Genomic DNA, 19013 nt, shown 5'->3' on the forward strand with positions numbered 1-19013 from the left:
AAGCTTTGCTGAGTTTAACTTTCTTCAACACCTTTAATAGCCTGCACTGGGTGCAGGATGGTGAAAATACTAATAAATTAATCTCTGTAGTACATTGATCTTGCCAAATGAAGAGCGCAGAATGCAACACACTACAGTAGTATTGAAAGTAGGATAGTTGCGCGCTATTATGCAAAGAAGTATTTAAACCTGAGATTGCTGCTGCTGTCACTTATGTGCTCCCACAGAAAAACAGTAAATAAAGTGTAAATGAGACAGCGCTGCATAGCTATACAATCACAAAAAAATAATAAAAACTAATAAGAACTAGTGTGCAATATAAGTGTTCAAACAAAAGTCCAATGATATTATATATACAGTTATAATTTCTTCCGCTGACATGAGGGGAGATGTGAAGTGTTTCTTTGCTTAAAATACCCTCCATATGCATAGTGCTCCCGTTACCACATGCAATGCTCGCTCACCTCCTTACAAGACCCTACTAGGGGTCAAACACGCCTTGCACTCTGTGCAACTCTCCCTTCAGGAAATCCACACTGGTTCTTGGTAACCTCTGTTGGACTCTCAAGAAACACGTAGTGATCTATAGCTGATAAGGGTTCCTTCCACTGTGCTACTTCAGACTTGAATCCAGTGTAATCCACATAAGATGCTGGTAGTTTCAAAAATACATGGAAAAAACAGAAGGTGTGTTAGGGTCTTCAGATAGTGAGTCTGACTTAGTGGAAGGGGACCTCTCTTACGGCTCTGGTTCTAGTCTCTCTGGAATGGGAACAGGGAGACTGGAGCGCAGCGGGGTAGGAGAGTCCAGCCAGGTGCAGCAGCAGATGCTAGGTAGATGAGGATCCTCTGGAGCAGGAGCTCTCTGTAGCAAGAAGGCAGCTGGGAGAAGGCCACGGACCGTGGAATCAGGATAGATGGATCTCTGGATGAAGAGGTAGCAGACACAGAAGCAAGCAGGAGCCAGCAGAGGAATCAGGTAACAAGCAGAGGTTCGGCAACAAGAATCAGTCCAAGAAGGGTCAAACAAGCCGGGGTCGGAGCAGGAGAGATCAGCAAGTTAGACGGAGCCGGGTCAGGTATCAGATAGGGTTCAGGCAGAATAGCAGGTAACTTCGGGTACAAGCTGCAGATGAGACAGCACAGAGCCCCTGCAGCTGTGCCTTTAAAAAGGGCCACTGGCGCCAACCGTGCTAACGCTCGCCCGTGCGTGCGTGTACCGCGTGCACATACGAACGACGTGCACCCGCGCGCGTCGGAAGACGCTCGTGCCCACGACGATCCGCGGCACGAACGCGCGTGTGCGTACGGAGAGCCGATCGCACGGAACGGGCGGATTCCTGACATTGCCCCCCCACAAGGGGCAACCTCCGGGTGCCCCTAGTGGCTCTTTTCTCCGGGTGTGCAGCAAAGAAGGCCTGGATTAGTCTATTAGCATGTAAGTTAGTAGCAGGTTCCCATGAATTATTTTCCGGGCCATAGCCCTTCCATTTAATCAGAAACTGACCTTGTCCCCGTCGTCTTCTGAAATCCAGGATGGCCTCCACTTCAAATTCCTCACTGCCATCAATCAGCACAGGGTCAGGTGGCCTTGTTCCTCTACCAGGGAAGGGATCAGGTACAGCAGGCTTAAGTAGAGCTACATGAAAGACTGGGTGTATTCTCATGGAATCAGGTAAGGACAATTCATATGACACCTCGTTAATCCTCCTCTTAACAGGAAACGGGCCCAGAAACTTGGGTGCCAACTTCCTGGAGGGGCATGCTAATTTTAAATTAGAAGAAGACAGCCATACCTGGTCCCCGACTTGAAGGATCAATTCTCCCCTTCTCCCTCGATCGAAGCTCCTCTTGCTGTCAGCCTGAGCCTTGGTTATGGCCTCCTGCAGGGTCCGGTTATTCTGCTGAAGAAAGGATACTGTGTCCTGTACTGCTGGAACATGAGATTCTGTAAGGATATCGGGAAGAAAAGACAGGTTAAAACCGTAATTGGCAAAGAACGGGGACTGCCCAGTGGTAGCATGGCTGGCATTGTTGTAGGCGAATTCCGCCAGAGGTAACAGGGAAACCCAATAGTCTTAGACAAAGGAAGAGAAACATCTGATATATTGCTCGAGGGTTTGGTTGGTGCGTTCTGTTTGCCCATTGGTCTGTGGGTGGTAGGCGGAGGACAGGGCCAATTCTATTTTCAAAGCTTCACATAGAGCTCTCCAGAAACGGGAGGTGAACTGAACCCCTCTATCAGATACAATGTTGGTGGGTACCCCGTGAAGCCTGATTATTTCCTTGATGAAAATGTGGGCAGTCTCGGTCGCGGAGGGGGTTCCCTTTAAGGGTAGGAAGTGGGCCATCTTGGACAAACGGTCACAAACTACAAAGATGGCAGTACAGTTCTCAGAAGGGGGAAGTTCCACGATAAAATCCATAGTAATCATCCGCCAGGGGCGGTCGGGTGCGGGAAGAGGTTTAAGCAGCCCCCAGGCCCGATTTCTGGGGACCTTATTCCGGCTACAGACGGGGAAAGAATTCACGTACTGCTTGCAGAACTCCCTCATGCCTGGCCACCAGAAGGAGCGTTGTACCAGCTCCAAAGTCTTGCGGACACCAAAGTGCCCAGCGAGCAGATTGTCATGGAGGAGACCCAAGACCTTTACTCTTACATCTTCAGGGACGAAGATCAGGTTGTCCTTCCAAAGCAGGCCTTCCCTGGATGCTAATGAAATTCCTGGGGGACAGGAAGATGTGGAGGAAGCACTCTTTAGCAGAGACACTAGGTCTGGTTGGATGAGTAGAAAGGTGTTAGCAGGGAGGATGGTATCCGGGGGTGCGGTGTCCTTGGGGCTGTCAAACATGCGGGAGAGTGCATCTGGCTTTACGTTTCTTGATCCAGGGCGATAGGTTATGTGAAAACAGAACCGGGAGAAAAAGAGGGCCCAGCGGGCCTGCCCAGGTTTTAGGCGTTTAGCGGTACGGAGGTACTCGAGATATGGACCAGCAGATAGAGAGGAGAAGCAGGCGGAACTTACATTGCACAGGAGGGACAAACCAGACTGCTAATGTATCAGGAGTGAGGCATCAACCATGTACGGTCACATCTAGCGCTCCCAGGACGCCGGCTCCGCAGTGTGGGCTTTTTTAACGTGTCCACTGCTGACAATAGTTTTGCCATCTGCAGCCTTTGCAGTCAACGCATAAGTCGCGGTAAGCCCAACACTCACCTAGGGATGATCGCCTTAAGAAAGCACATGAGCTGCCATCACCGAGCCCAGTGGGATCAACGGAACCCACAAAGCCACACTCCAAGCTTTCACCGTCCAGCCTCTTCTACTTCTCTTTCTCCTATCTCCTCACAATTATCCTCCACTCCACCTTCCATCATGCCGTCCTCATGTTTTTCTGGAAAAAGGCAGACTTCCGTGGGCCAAATGTTCGAGCGTAAAAAAATTATGACGCCGGATAACCCTCCTGCCAACAGTTGACCGCTGGCTTGTCAGAACTCATAGCCCGCCAACTACTGCCATATAAACTGGTGGACTCGGAGGCCTTTTGAAAATTTGTGGCCATTGGAACACCACAATGGAAGGTCCCAGGAAGGAAGTATTTCTCACAGAAGGGCATCCCAGAGCTATATGGCCATGTTCAGCGGCAAGTGAATGTATCTCTGGCACACAGTGTCAGTGCCAAGATACATCTGAACACAGACACGTGGTCTAGCAAATACGGGCAAGGAAGGTATATAACTTTTACTGCCCACTGGGTGAACCTTCTGACGGCCATCAAGTGTATAACCCGTGGCACCCGTGTAGATTTGGTTTTACCACCACGGATTGCATGCAGGCCTGGCTCTTCTTCTCCTCCTCCTACTCCATCCTCCCTGTCCTCCTCGTCTGACTCCTCCTTTTCTGCTGCTAGCGTCTCTTCCGCTGCACCGCCCAAGATCCCCAGAACCTATTCGACATGCCAGGTGAGACGTTGCCATGATGTGCTGCGTCTGTTGTGCCTGGAAGCCAAGAGCCACACTGGCCCTGCACTCCTTTCAGCTTTGCGTTCACAGGCAGATCAGTGGCTAACACCGCTCAATTTGACAGTTGGTAAAGTGGTGTGTGACAACGGTGCCAATCTGCTTAGCGCATTGAAACAGGGCAAAATTACACACGTGCCATGCATGGCACTTGTCCTAAACTTGGTCGTGTAGCGATTAGTTGTCAAATACCCTGGGGTCCAGGACATTTTGCGTCAGGCAAGGAAAATCTTGCCCCATTTCAGAAGATCTTACACGGCCATGTCTCACCTTGCTGACATTCAGCGGCGACACAATCTGCCGGTCAGACTTCTTATTCGCGATTAGAGGTCGACCGATATATCGGCCGGCCGATATATTGGCCGACATTTGCAGTTTTTTAATTAATCGGCATCGGCCGATTGCGCTGATAAAAAGGCCGATTTAGAACTACAGCGCGACTTGGAAATGACTTCTGTAATAGAAGTCATTGTAAGTTGCCTGAGTTGTCATAGAAACGACTTTCCTCCTCTCTGGGCAGTCTGCCAAGAAAAGAACAAAAAGATACAATGTTTACACTTGAATGAATGAACTCATCTCAGTGTGTAGAAGTTCTCAGTTTAACCATTTAAACACTAAATCTTTTCTGACACTTGTTGCTTACAAGTAGAAATCCTGTATTTTCTGCCAGAAAATCACTTAGACCCCCCAAAAATTATAAATATATTTTTTTAGCAGAGATCCTAGGGAATAAAATAGTGGTTGTTGCAATATTTTATGTCACACGGCATTTGCACAGAGGTCTTTCAATTGCATTTTTTTGGGAAAAAAAGACACTATTTAAAAAAAATAAAAAAAATTTCGTCCAAAAGTTTTGACTACCTGTTTTTATTTAATATATAGGTTTTTTTTTTTTATCTAAATCATACATACAAGTAAACTGATTGGAGGTTTGTTTTTTTTAATAAATGTTTAAATGTAAGAAATTTTCTGTATCACTTATGAAGGCTGCTTTCACACTGGAGCGGGCAGGCGTTGATGGTAAAATGCTGCAAGTTTTAGCGGCTCTTTACCATCATTTTAGCGGTGCTATTTGGCTGCTAGTGGGGCACATAAAACCCAGCTAGCGGCCGAGGAAGAGGTTAAATGCACCCGTGAAGCACCGCTGCGCATTGCATGCGCTTCGGCAGTGGTGCCCATTCATATCAATGGGCAGGAGTGGTGGAGGAGCGGTTTACACCACTCCAAACGTGCTGCTTGCAGGAATTTTTTTTAAGATCCTGCCAGCGCATCGCCTCAGTGTGAAAGCACTCTGTCTTTCACACAGACTGCAGAGGAGCCACTTTACAGGCGCTATTTTTAGCCCAAAAGCGCCTGAAAAGCGCCCCAGTGGGAAAGGTGTGTTAGATTTTTAGAGATCAAGGGGGATTAAAAAAAGAAAAGGAAAAAAAAATCAAAAAAAAAATCGGCCTAACATATCGGCCCCAAAAAATCGGCATCATATATCGGCCATCGGCCGCCATGATTTCTAAATATCGGCATCGGCATCAGCCAGAGAAAAACCCATATCGGTCGACCTCTATTCGCGATTGCCCGACGCGATGAAACTCAACCTTCTATATGCTTGATAGGCTGCTCCAGCAGAAACGTGCAGTTAATGACTACCTGTACGAACTCTGCGGCAGAACAGGTTCTGGGGAGCTTGGTTTTTTTCACCTCGTCAGTGGCTGCTCATGCGCAACGCATGCAGACTTCTGCGGCCATTTGATGAGATCACCAAACTGGTCAGTCACAGCCATGGCACCATCAGTGACATCGTACCTTATGTCTTCTTTATGGAGCGTGCATTGCGTCGTGTCATTGATCAAGCCATGGAGAAGCAGGAGCAGGAAGATGAGGAAGTCGCAATGCTGGATGAATTCCCAGGGGGGGCTACTTTATCTGAGACAAGTCAACAACAGGAGTCTGAAGAGGAGTCAGAGGAGGATGATGACGGGGCGGATGAGGAGGAGCAAGAAGAGCATGCTTTAAACCTTTCTGGGATCCCTGTTGTTGTCCGTGGATGGGGAGAGGAGAACGAGGAGGACGACATTATCCTGGATGATGAGCAGGAGCCAGGCCACCACACCGCTTCCAGTTTAGTGCAAATGGGGGCCTTCATGTTCCATTGTTTTAACAGGGACCCCGTATAAAAAGCATAAAGGTCAAGGACCAGTACTGGGTGGCAACATACTTAGACCCCTGGTACAAACACAAAATGGTGGAAATGTTACCACCATCAGAGAGGGCTGTCAGAATAGAGCACTTACAGGCCTTGCTTAGAGAAATGCTGCATTCTGCTTTTGCGTGCGCTGGCAGAGGAATTCCCACTCCCAGAGAAAGAGTTGCGGGTACCAATCCAACAGCGCCTGCAAGAAGAGGGCGGTTTGAAGATGTGTTGGTCACTTCAGATATGAGATCATTCTTTCAGCTGACCCATCGACAGGTCTCATCCAGATCCAGCATCAGGGAACGCCTAGACTACATTGGGTTAATGGCCGATGTGGACACTCTGAGAAGTGATGAACCCCTGGACTACTGGGTGGGCAGGCTTGACCTCTGGCCAGAGCTTGCACAATTTGCAATGGAACTGTTGGCTTGCCCCTCGTCCAGTGTCCTGTCCTAAAGGACGTTCAGTGCAGCAGGGGGGATCGTGACTGATAAGCGTACTCGCTTTCTCACGACAGTGTTGACTACCTCACATTTATAAAAATGAATGAGGCATGGATCTTGGAGGAATTCAACACATGTGACCAGTAGACCATGTATATGCATAACTCTATAAACGATTTATATAATCTAGCACACAGACCTTTTTTCTACCTTTGGCTCACTTGTACAAAAAAAGCACGCCGTACTATATGCCCTACCCTCCTGTTTGAAGATGTTGAGCGGTGTCATATTTTTGGGTCCTGCAGTGAGTTGCTGGTATCAGTGTTGGTGTCAGTGATCTCTATCACGGTGCTGATATGGTATCAGTGCTCTCTATCACAGTGCTGGTGTCAGTGCTCTCTATCTCAGTGCTGGTGTCAGCGCTCTCTATCACGGTGCTGGTGTGGTGTCAGTGCTCTCTATCACGGTGCTGGTGTCAGTGCTCTCTATCACGATGCTGGTGTCAGTGCTCTCTATCTCAGTGCTGGTGTCAGTGCTCTCTATCACGGTGCTGGTGTCAGTGCTCTCTATCATGGTGCTGGTGTGGTGTCAGTGCTCTATATCACGGTGCTGGTGTGGTGTCAGTGCTCTCTATCCCGGTGCTGATGTGGTGTCAGTGCTCTCCATCTCTGTGCTGGTGTCAGTGCTCTCTATCACGGTGCTGGTGTCAGGGCTCTCTATCACGGTGCTGGTGTGGTGTCAGTGCTCTCTATCACAGTGCTGGTGTGGTGTCAGGGCTCTCTATCACGGTGCTGGTGGGGTGTCAGTGCTCTCTATCTCGGTGCTGGTGTCAGTGCTCTCTATCACGGTGCTGGTGTCAGTGCTCTCTATCTCGGTGCTGGTGTGGTGTCAGTGCTCTCTATCACGGTGCTGGTGTCAGTGCTCTCTATAACGGTGCTGGTGTGGTGACAGTGCTCTCTATCATGGTGCTGATGTGGTGTCAGTGCTCTCTATCTCGATGCTGGTGTCAGTGCTCTCTATCACGGTGATGGTGTCATTGCTCTCTGTCTCGGTGCTGGTGTGATTTCTATCATCTAACCATGTTCAAACATTGTTCTTGCATGTCCCCCTCATGTCCCCCTCAGGTCTACAGCGACTACACTTCCAAGTGCACTTGCAGTGTACTTGTAGTGTAAAGTGGATTTGCCTTTAGTAAATAAACCCCATTGCATGCTTATTTAACTTCTGGACCCCTAATCCATTATTCCCACTTAAATAATTCTTGTATATAATAAATACCTTTTTTAGGTGTCATTTGGCAGTTCATGTGATATGGAGGATCCGCTTCTTTTTTTATGGCTTATTCCCATTAGCGGGCACTCCTCATGTGACATGGAGAAACCTCTTCTTTTTTGTCAGGAACCATGAATCAAACTGAGACAGAAGTGCAGTAAAAATCATACTATGTTATAAAATGGTATAAACAGAGCAAATGTAGTCAAAACATAGTCAGAGTTCGGAAACAAGGAAGGGAAGTCAGAACAAGCCAGAGAAACAGGAGTAGTCCAGAGATCAGTGAAGTCAGGTGCAGCAAACAGGATCAGTAACCAGAAAGGAAGTCAGCCAAGCAAAAGTCTTTCACAAGAAAACACAGCTGAGAGAGTCCTGATATGTTGACCAAGGCAAATGCACAGAAGATCTGATCAAAGGAGTTTATATAACCAGCAGCTCTAGCTGACGAGTAGGAAATGAAGACCAGATTAGTCACTGTGGAAGGAGGAGTCTTTTACAATTACCAACAGCTGAGCATAGAGCTCTGAGACGGAAGGGCTGAGCCCAGCCCTGACAGTACCCCCTCCCCCCCTCAACAACCCCTCCCCCCCTCAACAACCCCTCCCCCTCGGTTTGAGGGTAAAACGTCTATGGAAGGCATGGAGGAGAACAGGAGCATGTACGTTCAAGGATGAGACCCAAGAGCAGCCCTCCTGGCCATAACCCTTCAAATGAGCCAGGTGTGGTATGTGCCCACGGAAGCTACAGGAATCAGTGATATATTGTATCTCCTATTCCTCATGGTTCTCAACCTGAACTGGATGAGGATGTGGTACCGAATTGGTGAAACGGTTGCATACCAAAGGTTTTAATAAAGAGACATGAAATACATTTGAAATATGCATATTAGAAGAAAGGTCTAAAGGGTAAGACACTGGGTTGATCCCACGGAGAATACAGAAAGGCCCAATAAACCATGGTGCCAGTTTTAATGAGGGAACACGGAATCAGAGGTTGCGGGATGACAGCCAGACCCTGTCCCCAACTTGGTAGGAAGGCACAGGTAGGCACCTGTGGTCCAAATGGAGTCTGTACCTATCATTGGCACGTTGCAACGAGTCTTGGACCTGTACCCAAGTGGAACAAAGACCACAGAGATGCTCTGCCAATGCAGGAATGCTCTGGGGAACAAATGAGTCAGGCAACATGGATGGTTTGAAACCATAATTCGCCATGAATGGAGACAATCAGGAAGCGGTATTGATGGCACTATTGTGAGCACACTCCGCCCAAGGTAGGAGGTCTGACCAGTTGTTATGGTGGTCAGAAATGTAGCAACATAAAAACAGTTTCAAGGACTGGTTGGCTCGTTCTGTGGCCCCATTGGACTGCGGGTGATATGCAGAGGAGAAAGAAAGTTGAATTCCAAACTGTACACAAAAGGCTCGCCAAAACTTGGACACAAACTGGCTACCCCTGTCTGAGACGATCACCTTGGGAAGCCCATGTAAGCAAAAGATCTCGTGAGCAAAAATGGAAGCCAGTTATTTTCGATGTGGGCAACATCTTAAGAGGAGTACAATGAGACATGTTCGAGAACCGGTCAACCACCATAAAGATAACTGTGTTGCCCTGAGATTTGGGTAACTCCACAATGAAATCCATTGACAGGTGGGTCCAAGGCCTCTCTCCATTGGGTATGGTTGTAGGAGGCCCACTGGAATGGGTAGTGGTGTCTTACTCTGAGCACACACAGAGCCAGCAACCAACTACGAAGGCAGCTACATCAGCATGTAGACTAGGCCACCAGAATTGTTGGGAATTGGCCCAAAAGACTTGATTCTTCCCTGGGTGGAGGAAAACTGTAGTGACAAAGCATCGGCCCTTACATTCTTAGTACTGGGTAAGAATGAGACTATGTAATTGAAACTTAATAAGAAAAGAGCCAATCGTGCCCTTCTGGGAGAGAGGCATTTAGCCTCAGACAAGAATGTCAGATTCTTATGGTCTGTCAGAATAAGAAGCGGCACAGTGACCACAACAATGCATAGCGCTCTCAGAGGTAGAACGTTAGGACAGCAGGGCACCAACTTCAATCTCAGATGCATCAAACTCAAGGATGAAAGGTACCATAGGATCAGGATGTACCAACACAGGAGCAGAAGCAAAGGCAGCCTTGAGACTCTCAAAGGCATTATTGGAATCTGGAGACCAATTCTGTAGGTTACCGTCCTTTCTGGTCATATCAGTCAAGGATTTGACCAGGGATGGGAAGTTACATATAAACTTCCGATAATAATTGGCAAAGCCAAGAAAACGCTGCAATGGATGTAAGCCCATGGGTCGGGGCCACTGAAGTACTGCCGAAAGTTCCTCTGAGTCCATCGAAAAACCAGCAGTGGAAATTACATAACCCATGAATTTAACCTGTTCGCAGTGGAACTCGCACTTCTCCAATTTGCAATACAGGTTATTATCTCTCAACCTCTGCAGCAGACGGCAGACATCTGTGTGATGGCTCTCTAGGGACTTGGAAAATATGAGGATATCGTCGAGATAAACCACCAAAGACCAAACAGCATAACTAGGTACTCATAATGGCCTGTTCTGGTATTAAACGTAGTTTTCCATTCGTCGCCCTCCTTGAGCCTCACGAGATTGTATGCCCCTTCGCAAATCAAGCTTCGGAAAAACCATTGCTCCCTTGAGGCGGTCAAATAACTCTGTAATCAAAAGAATCGGATACACGTTCTTAATGGTGAAGCGACCCCTATAATCAAGGTCTCAGTTTACCATTCTTCTTTTTCAGAAAGAAGAAACCAGCACCAGTAGGACACCAGGATTTACAGATGAATCCTCGAGAAAGTGTGTCGCCCACATACTCCTCCATGGCTTTGTCTTTTGACAGACAAAGGGTAGACCCAACCACGGGGTGGGGTATGGCACCAGGTTGAAGGCCAATTGCGGAATCATACGACGGGTGTGGAGGCAAACTATCAGCTTGACCTTTGTCAAAGACATCGCCAAATTTGTGGTACTGCTCCGGCAGGGCGGAGAGTGAAGGGGTACACAAGACCTTAGCCACTTTCAGAAAACATGTCTCCCTGCATTGTGATGACCAGGAAAGAACCTCAGCACAAAGCCAATCAAAAGAGAGGTTGTGCCTCTGTAACCATGGATAACCAATATGAAACTCATATGCAATGTCTTTGTTTCCTGCAAATGGGCAAGTGGCCGCTCAACAATCCTGCAATCAAGGCCCAAAAGAAACGTCCTGGAACAGGCAGGCTCTTCAGGTAGCCCAACTGGCTACCTCACAACTGGACACTTCATGCTGTTGGTGCAAGTGCACCTGGGATCCTCCTCTCAGGCAGGATGACCCCCAACTGGCTGTGGATACCTGGCAAGAACGGTACATCAACCTGGGAGGCAACACCTCTCCCCAGGTCTGATCTATTCCTCTGCATTGTGGTGTCTGACTTGCTCCCAGTCAGACCCTGGTGTCCTTTTCTGATTTTTCCCCAAAGTATGAAGGGGCTAAATGTGCATGTCCAGAGTCACAAGCATAGAATCCAAAGACAAGCAAGGATGCGCATTGCCACATACGTGGAAGCACATTAGCGTGCGCACGCATTCACAGATGCCTGCCTTCAGTGCTGGATTGTCTTCAGCTTTGATTCCTGTGTCCCTGATTCTAATCTATGTTTGCTAACCTTGTTCCTGACCCAGCTACGTCTGACACCTCTCTCTGATCACCCCTGCCTGCTATATCTGCTTTTTTCTTATGTTACCAACCCCGGCTTGGATTTATGGCCACATCTCTGTCTCCTGATTTGGTACCCCACCGCCAGCATGTTACCAACTTCTACCTGTTCCCGACCTTGAAACTGATCCCGATTCTCTACCTGTCTGCCTGGCTCCTGGTGAACAAGGCTTGTGACCAGACTCCACACCACCACTTTAAGGACACCTGTTTCTTCTAGCTACAGCTCACTCCTACAGCTGCCAGGCACCTGCACCCTTCCACTGCCTCAGCAGTCCCTGTCTGCACTACCAGGGGTGCTTGGATGGGAATTGTGCAAGAGGCCACCCTCGTTCCATGGTCAGATATGTGACACTCTCTCTCCCTGAGAGCCTGTGTAATCATGACGGTGGCCGGAGGGAGATGGGGGGCCGTGGGGCACCCACTACATGTGCGTTGTGACTGCAAACTGATATAACTACTATGCTCATGTTTGCACAACATGTCTCGAGAATCTGTGCAGTGACTATAGTTGAACTGTAAGAAACCTTTTCTTTTCCGAGATGATGCTGATGTGCAAAAAGTAGAGTTATCTGCTAGACCTAAATGCACAGTTAAGTCTTCGTTGGAGCTTAAAAAGAATTATGAAATAAACTGGGCATAAATGTCTGATAATTCATTGATTAGATAGAGCAAATTGTTAGTGGAAAGGAGTTTGTATAAATTAACGATAGTGACAAAGAGGTGTCATCCCAATATAATAGATATGGGAAAAGTAGAGTACATATTTGGGACTTTAAATACACCTCTATGTACACTCAAAAAAGGAGAAAAGAAAATTATACCCACTCATAAAAGAAGAAAATATTTTGCCCAAAAACGTTTCTAAAAGAACATAGTTTTATTTTTATACATTTTTAAAAAACGCAAAACTAACATGGCTGCATACATTACATTACAACTATAGGTTCACTAGTCCTTAGGATACGTCAATACATTTTATGGATGCGTCGCTTCTTCAGGACTGCTTAGGTATAGTGCATTAGAGGAGTCTATTGATAATAGTAAAAACAAATCTACAAAAACTAGTAAATCAACTAATTAGACTTAGAAATGTCTCTGCTAGAAAGACTGGAGTTAAACCCACTACAAGTGGTGACAATGAAGAAAAGCAAAAAGGACCCAAACTTCTAGTGTCTGTTTCACAACACCCACATCCTCTCAGAAATCCTAATTCAAGGGAAAGCCCTTTGAAGAGCACAAGGGGTTTAGAAGGGACCCTGACATTTGATTCAGATGTTTCGCTTCCAAAGAGCACTTTGTCAGAGTCTGTAAGGCCACAGTCAAGTGCTTAGAATGTGACAGATACAGATACATATCGGCCTTATAATGAGGCCCCTTCAAATGAGACTCTTCATCCACTAAAGGCAATATATCTCCAACAATCAACAATCATATCTAAACATAGTGAGTTATGTAATGGAAGACTCTTAAAGAAAACAAGGAATAAAATATGCCATGCCCCAGAGGTCGTTAATTCTAATGAAGCACGTCGGTTGGAGTATATGTCAGTGAGGTTCCACACACACCAATCCTGTATAATGGTCAACTGACTTCTAGGATGTCTTGGATCTATTAATGCTTGTTTTATACCAGATGTCTGTGATTTAGCACTGATTTCTTTTAATAAACTATCAAGCAGTTTTACACTATGTGGCTGTTTTATCTTTCCTTCATGGGCCCTAATATGGAGTAAACGTTATCATCAACCATGACAGTACCACCACCTGCATTATAATAGAGGAAGCTTATTGGATCTTCTATGCTTCATCGCCTGTCTAGACTCTTATAGCTTGGAGTCTAGACCTCTGGTAAAGAGGAATTTTTTATTAATATCAGTAGAGGTGCACTGTTGCCAGCAGCCTGTATTTTTATATTCAGTAGTCTGTATAGCTGTATATATATATCTGTATATCTATAGTCTGTATATCTGTGCAGTATTTTTTGTTTTTTCGTTTTTTGTTTATGGAGTACTAAAATATGTCTAGTGAAAGTGTTTCCTCTGGAACAACTGAAGAAAGCTGTTAGAATCAATGCTGCTTTAGAGACCAAAACAGTATTTAATTTGCCAATTCATTTTTAATGTAAGAAGAAAAGCACTGTCTTTCAGCCAGCACACATGTCCTGGCAAAGTAGAAACCACAAGATGAATTGCCCCTGCTAGAGAATTCATAATTTCAGGCATAAAATGAACTGAAAGAATAAATCTTCTTATTTATCGAGTGCAATCCAATAGCTAATGGAAGCGAGGAAATCTTTACACTGGATGCAAGACAAATCTACATATCACGATTAGACGATAATGACAAAATTAGCTTTCTATTGGGAAGAGACATCCCAAGAATGCACAAGGTACAAGGACCAAACAATGTTGTGCCATTATCAGTGCTCCTTTCTCCAGTAAGAGACATAGTTCAATCAGTATGCACACTTGTAGAACTACGAGGGGCCTTTGAAATATTTCTGCACTTTTATATTTTCAATGGAATAGATGAGGGGAGGGTGGGAGGAGTAGTAATTGGTTGTGTCTGAGAGTGTCATGTGACTAGACTGTCTGGCAAGACAGCTGACCTTCCAGTTTAGTATAAGAGTTGTCATGCTGCGGTAAAGATGTTTCAGAAACATATAAATTGCACCAAAGAGGAACAGCGTTCTGTCATACCCTTTTTGTGGGCAGAAGGTGTGCCGATAGCACAAATTACTCTGTGCTCAGTATGGGAATAAAGTTCTCTCTCATAGAGTCGTTTATGAGTGGGAGGTATGGAACACCAAGCTTAAAGTCTGGATTTAGCACCATCTGATTTCCATCTTTTGGGACTGCACAAAGAAGCTTTACGGGGAAGAAGATTTTCATGCGATTATGATGGGAAAGCAGCAGTACATTAGTGGCTACGAGCTCAACAAAAACATTCCAAAAGGTGGTGCAATGCTGGGAAAAATGCATCACAAAGGAAGGTGACTATGTAGAAAAGTGATGTCATTTGTTTTTGAAATTCTTAATAAATAGAGTTAAAAAAAAGTGAGGTAACTTTTTGAAGACCCCTTGTATTTGGAGAGAATTCAAGACATTCCTTTCATCTCTCAAAACCCGTGCTATGGGAACTCAAAAGAGATACTTGCTCCGAAAAATGGACTTCCTGTGGGTGATCAAGTTTACATCTGAGAAATGTCCTACATTAGCAGTGAAACTTCTCAAAGTACTACTGACAGCAACACTGAACTTTCAATAGGTGTCCAGGATTCTTCTAAAACTGAGATTCTGTATGACTATACTGATATTAATCAATTAATGCACTGTGTAACTAGTGACTCTAAATCATCACCTTTTTCAGTAGATACTGCAGAGTTGCTCAGGTGAACCAGCTACACATCTTTGTATGTATTTTCAAAATCTTTTTACAACACAACAGCAGGCAACTAAGAACTTTAGATGTGGGTACTCAATGGCAGACTACTTGCTTTTCAGGTATACTTAAGAGAGGGATTCCACCAAAAAAAAAAATATTAAAAGCCAGCAGCTATAAATACTACAGCTGCTGACTTTTAATAAATGGGCACTCACCTGTCCCGGGTTCCAGCGATGCCGACAATCGAGGCCGATCGATCGCTCAGCTCTCGGCTGCTGCCGCCACCATTCTAGGTGAGGGAATCAGGAAGTGAAGCGAATCGGCTTCACTTCCCGGTTCCCTACTGCGCATGCGCGAGTCGCGCCGCGCAATAGGAAATCTCCGCGCTGTCACTGGGACCCGTGTGTGTCCCAGCAGACAGCGCAGCAGGGCAGGAAATGACGTAGACTCCCACGGGAGTCTATGCCCGGAAGTGGGTGTAAATACCTGTCTTTGACAGGTATCTCCACCCCCCTCCCCCCTGAAAGGTGTCAATTGTGACACCGGAGGGGGGGAGGGATCTGATCAGCGGAGGTTCCACTTTAGGGTGGAATCCCGCTTTAAGCATATCTAAACTCAAAAACATATATTTTTTTTTTTTTACCCGGTGAGCCTAAAAATAACACACTTTCTGTCCCTTCATCTTCACTCACGTCTCTAAAGAAGCTATAGAAGGAGCTATGGTTGTTATATAAGCTGCACTTCTACCATGTCTGCCTTTGCTCATCACCAATACAAACTGGATTGATGAGACCAGTATTTAACACAATACATTTAAATTGTTTGTTCATGTAATTCATTGAAAACCTCTCCTGTTCTCTATGTATTGTTTCTTTATGTGAAATCCCTGGTGATCCTACCAGTCCCTCTACTTCCCTACTGAAAACTGACCGCACTAAGCTGGGGAACACACCATGGTCAGTTCTTTATCTATGCTGGGAACTCAGCCTGCTCTCCTCCAATGATCAGACTTGTACTTAGACGCCCCCCTGCACTGCTGTTTCTCCTCCCCCAGCTCTTATGCAGATAAGAAGAGAGGGAATGTGATTACTTATAAGAATGGGGGAAAACGTATGTATAATGTTTTTTTCATAACCATACACAAATGTTTTGCCTTTTATTTCTATTTTAAACGGAATGGGTTGTTTTACAAGGTGGTCATTTACAATTACTTTAACCACGTCAGCCCCGGAAGGATTTATGCTCTTCCTGCCCGGGCCATTTTTTGCGATATGGCACTGCGTAGATTTAACTGACAATTGCGTGGCTGTGCGACATTGTACCCACATAAAATTTACGTCCTTTTTTTTATCACAAATAGAGCTTTCTTTTAGTGGTATTTGATCACCTCTGTGTTTTTTATTTATTGTGCTATAAAGAAAATATATTTTTTACTTTTTTGCTATAATAAATATCAAAAAAAAGTCTTCATCAGTTAAGGTCAATATGTATTCTTCTAAATATTTTCGGTATAAAAAAATTGCAACAGGCATATATTGATTGGTTTGTGCAAAAGTTTTTTTCTTACTAGTAGTGGAGGCGATCAACAATTTTTATGTGGACTGCGACATTGTGGCAGACACTTTTTTGGGACCATTGACATTTATACAGTGATCAGTGCTATAAAAATGCACTGATTACTGTGTAAATGTCACTGTCAGGGAAGGGGTCAACACTAGGGGGTGATCAAGGGGTTAATTCTGTTCCCTGGGCGTGTTTCTAACTGTGAGGGGATAGGATTAACTAGAGGAGGAGCCAGATCGCTGTTCCTACTTAGTAGGAACAGACGATCTGTCTCTCCTCCCCTGTCAGAACCAGGATTTGTGTGTTTACAAACACAAATCCAGTTCTGGCTTTTGTGCCCACGGGTGGCCGGCGCCGATCACACCTACCGGCCATGCGCAGCAGTCACGCTCCTGCTACAGTTCTTAAAGGAGCCGCCGAAAGGGTACGGCAGTTCACCCAGCGGTGCGATTCTGCTGATGTATTTCGCCGTGAGCTGGTTGGCAAGTGGTTAAGGATGTTTGCATTGTTTTTGTAATTTCATAGAAAATGACAAGGACACTGCATTTCTGTTAATATCAGTATTTTTTTAAGTTGCTGAAAATGTTCTTAGTCTGAGAAATGAAAATGTATGCAGATATAATATATCAGAACTGGAAAGTTGCAATAAATTAACATTTGTCAATGTTTAGATACTTTTTAAACCACTATTTTTTGAACCTTATATTACCCACTAAATAACTTTGTTTCATGGTGCATTTTAGTTAAACCTAAACGTCCCACTGTGCTGTAGAATACTGCATTCATTGTTTAGTTGTTGCGATTTTCATTTTACCTGATATTTATGTTGATTCCTTATTTTATTTTTCTCATTCTATAGCTACATGCGCCACTCTTGTAATAGCTTCATTATACCCTGTGCTGCAATCTAAGGCTTATTTATGCACCTTAGCTCAGCAAGTTGTTTGAATGGCTGTACTTTTATTACACCTTATGTAAAGTGAATGTTTTTTACCAGAAGCAGAAGGATATGTTGGGAATTTTACTATATCCACAACCAGAGTCTGTATTCTGAACACTTTTGCCTTGAAAGACACCCCTTCAAGCATTGTCTTTTATGTGCGTTTTGACAATTTACATTGTCAGCTGCTGAATTTTTCAATGCAGCTATTTCTTTAGGCTTTTTTTTACTGATTACTTGTAGTGGCATTTAGGTAGGATTAACTCTCTCACAATAGAATTGTTTTGCACAGTTGAATAAGAAAGACCAGCAATATTTGTTTAGAACATGTAGGGCAGAGGAGAGAAACCCCCAGATAGCTCAGTGGTTTTGCATTTCAAACCTCAGGGGAGAACCCTTGATTCTGTGTAGGGTCGAGCATATTGGGTGCTAGTAACTTTAGAACATATAGCAGAGTTTATTATTCACAACAAAGGGAAAAAGGGTTAGGGCACAAGATACACAAAGAGTGGAAAAGTGACTCCAGTAATTTCTTTTAGCAACAGTCAATACAGAAAAAAGAACCATCAAGCCAATACCAATAATCTGTACTCTTCAAACTGTTTAGCTGCTTCAGGCTGCACAAAAATGCTTTTCCAGTTGAGCCACCGACAAGGTTCTAGCTTCTCTTCTCCAGGATGCAGGCTCCAGCAAGGCAATGTCCCACACTCTAGCTCACTCTGTTTTATAGCAGACCTAGAAGACAAGGGCTTCCAACACAGCCTCCCTTTCTAGATTCTCTACTCCTGGGTGCAGGCTCCAGCAAGGCACTGCCCCAGGCTCTGGCCCACTCTGTTTTACAGCAGGCCTGGAAGACAAGGGCTTCCAAAACAGCCTCCCTTTCTAGATTCTCTACTCCTGGATGCATGCTCCAGCAAGGCACTGCCCCACACTCTGGCTCACTCTATGTTTTACAGCATACCTGGAAGACAAGGGCTTCCAACACAGCCTCTCTTTCTAGATTCTCTACTCCTGGATGCATGCTCCAGCAAGGCAATGCCCCAGGCTCTGGCCCACTCTATGTTTTACAGCAGACCCGGAAGACAAGGGCTTCCAACACAGCCTCCCTTTCTAGATTCTCTACTCCTGGATGCATGCTCCAGCAAGGCACTGCCCTATTCTCTGGCCCACTCTATGTTTTACAGCAGGCCTAGGAGACAAAGGTTTCCAACACAGCCTCCCTTTCTGGTGACAACCAAGGAGCAATGACACAAGGACAAAATAATCTTTCTGGAGCCTTTTGGAGAATTTATATCCCTCTCCAGTATGCTCCACTGGCAATACACATCCTAGTAGTTGGCCAGGTAGACATAGATATTTATACCTTAGAGTTGTTGGTGTTGATTTAGTATAGACAAATACACTATCCATTTTGAAAGGGAAGCTGCAGTTCCCCAGAGCTTAGGCAATGTGGTGTCA

This window comes from Lithobates pipiens, unplaced genomic scaffold (assembly GCF_037356315.1).
Source record: "Lithobates pipiens isolate NorthernLeopardFrog02 unplaced genomic scaffold, aLitPip1_a1.2 Scaffold_3, whole genome shotgun sequence".
NCBI classification, from domain to species: domain Eukaryota; kingdom Metazoa; phylum Chordata; class Amphibia; order Anura; family Ranidae; genus Lithobates; species Lithobates pipiens.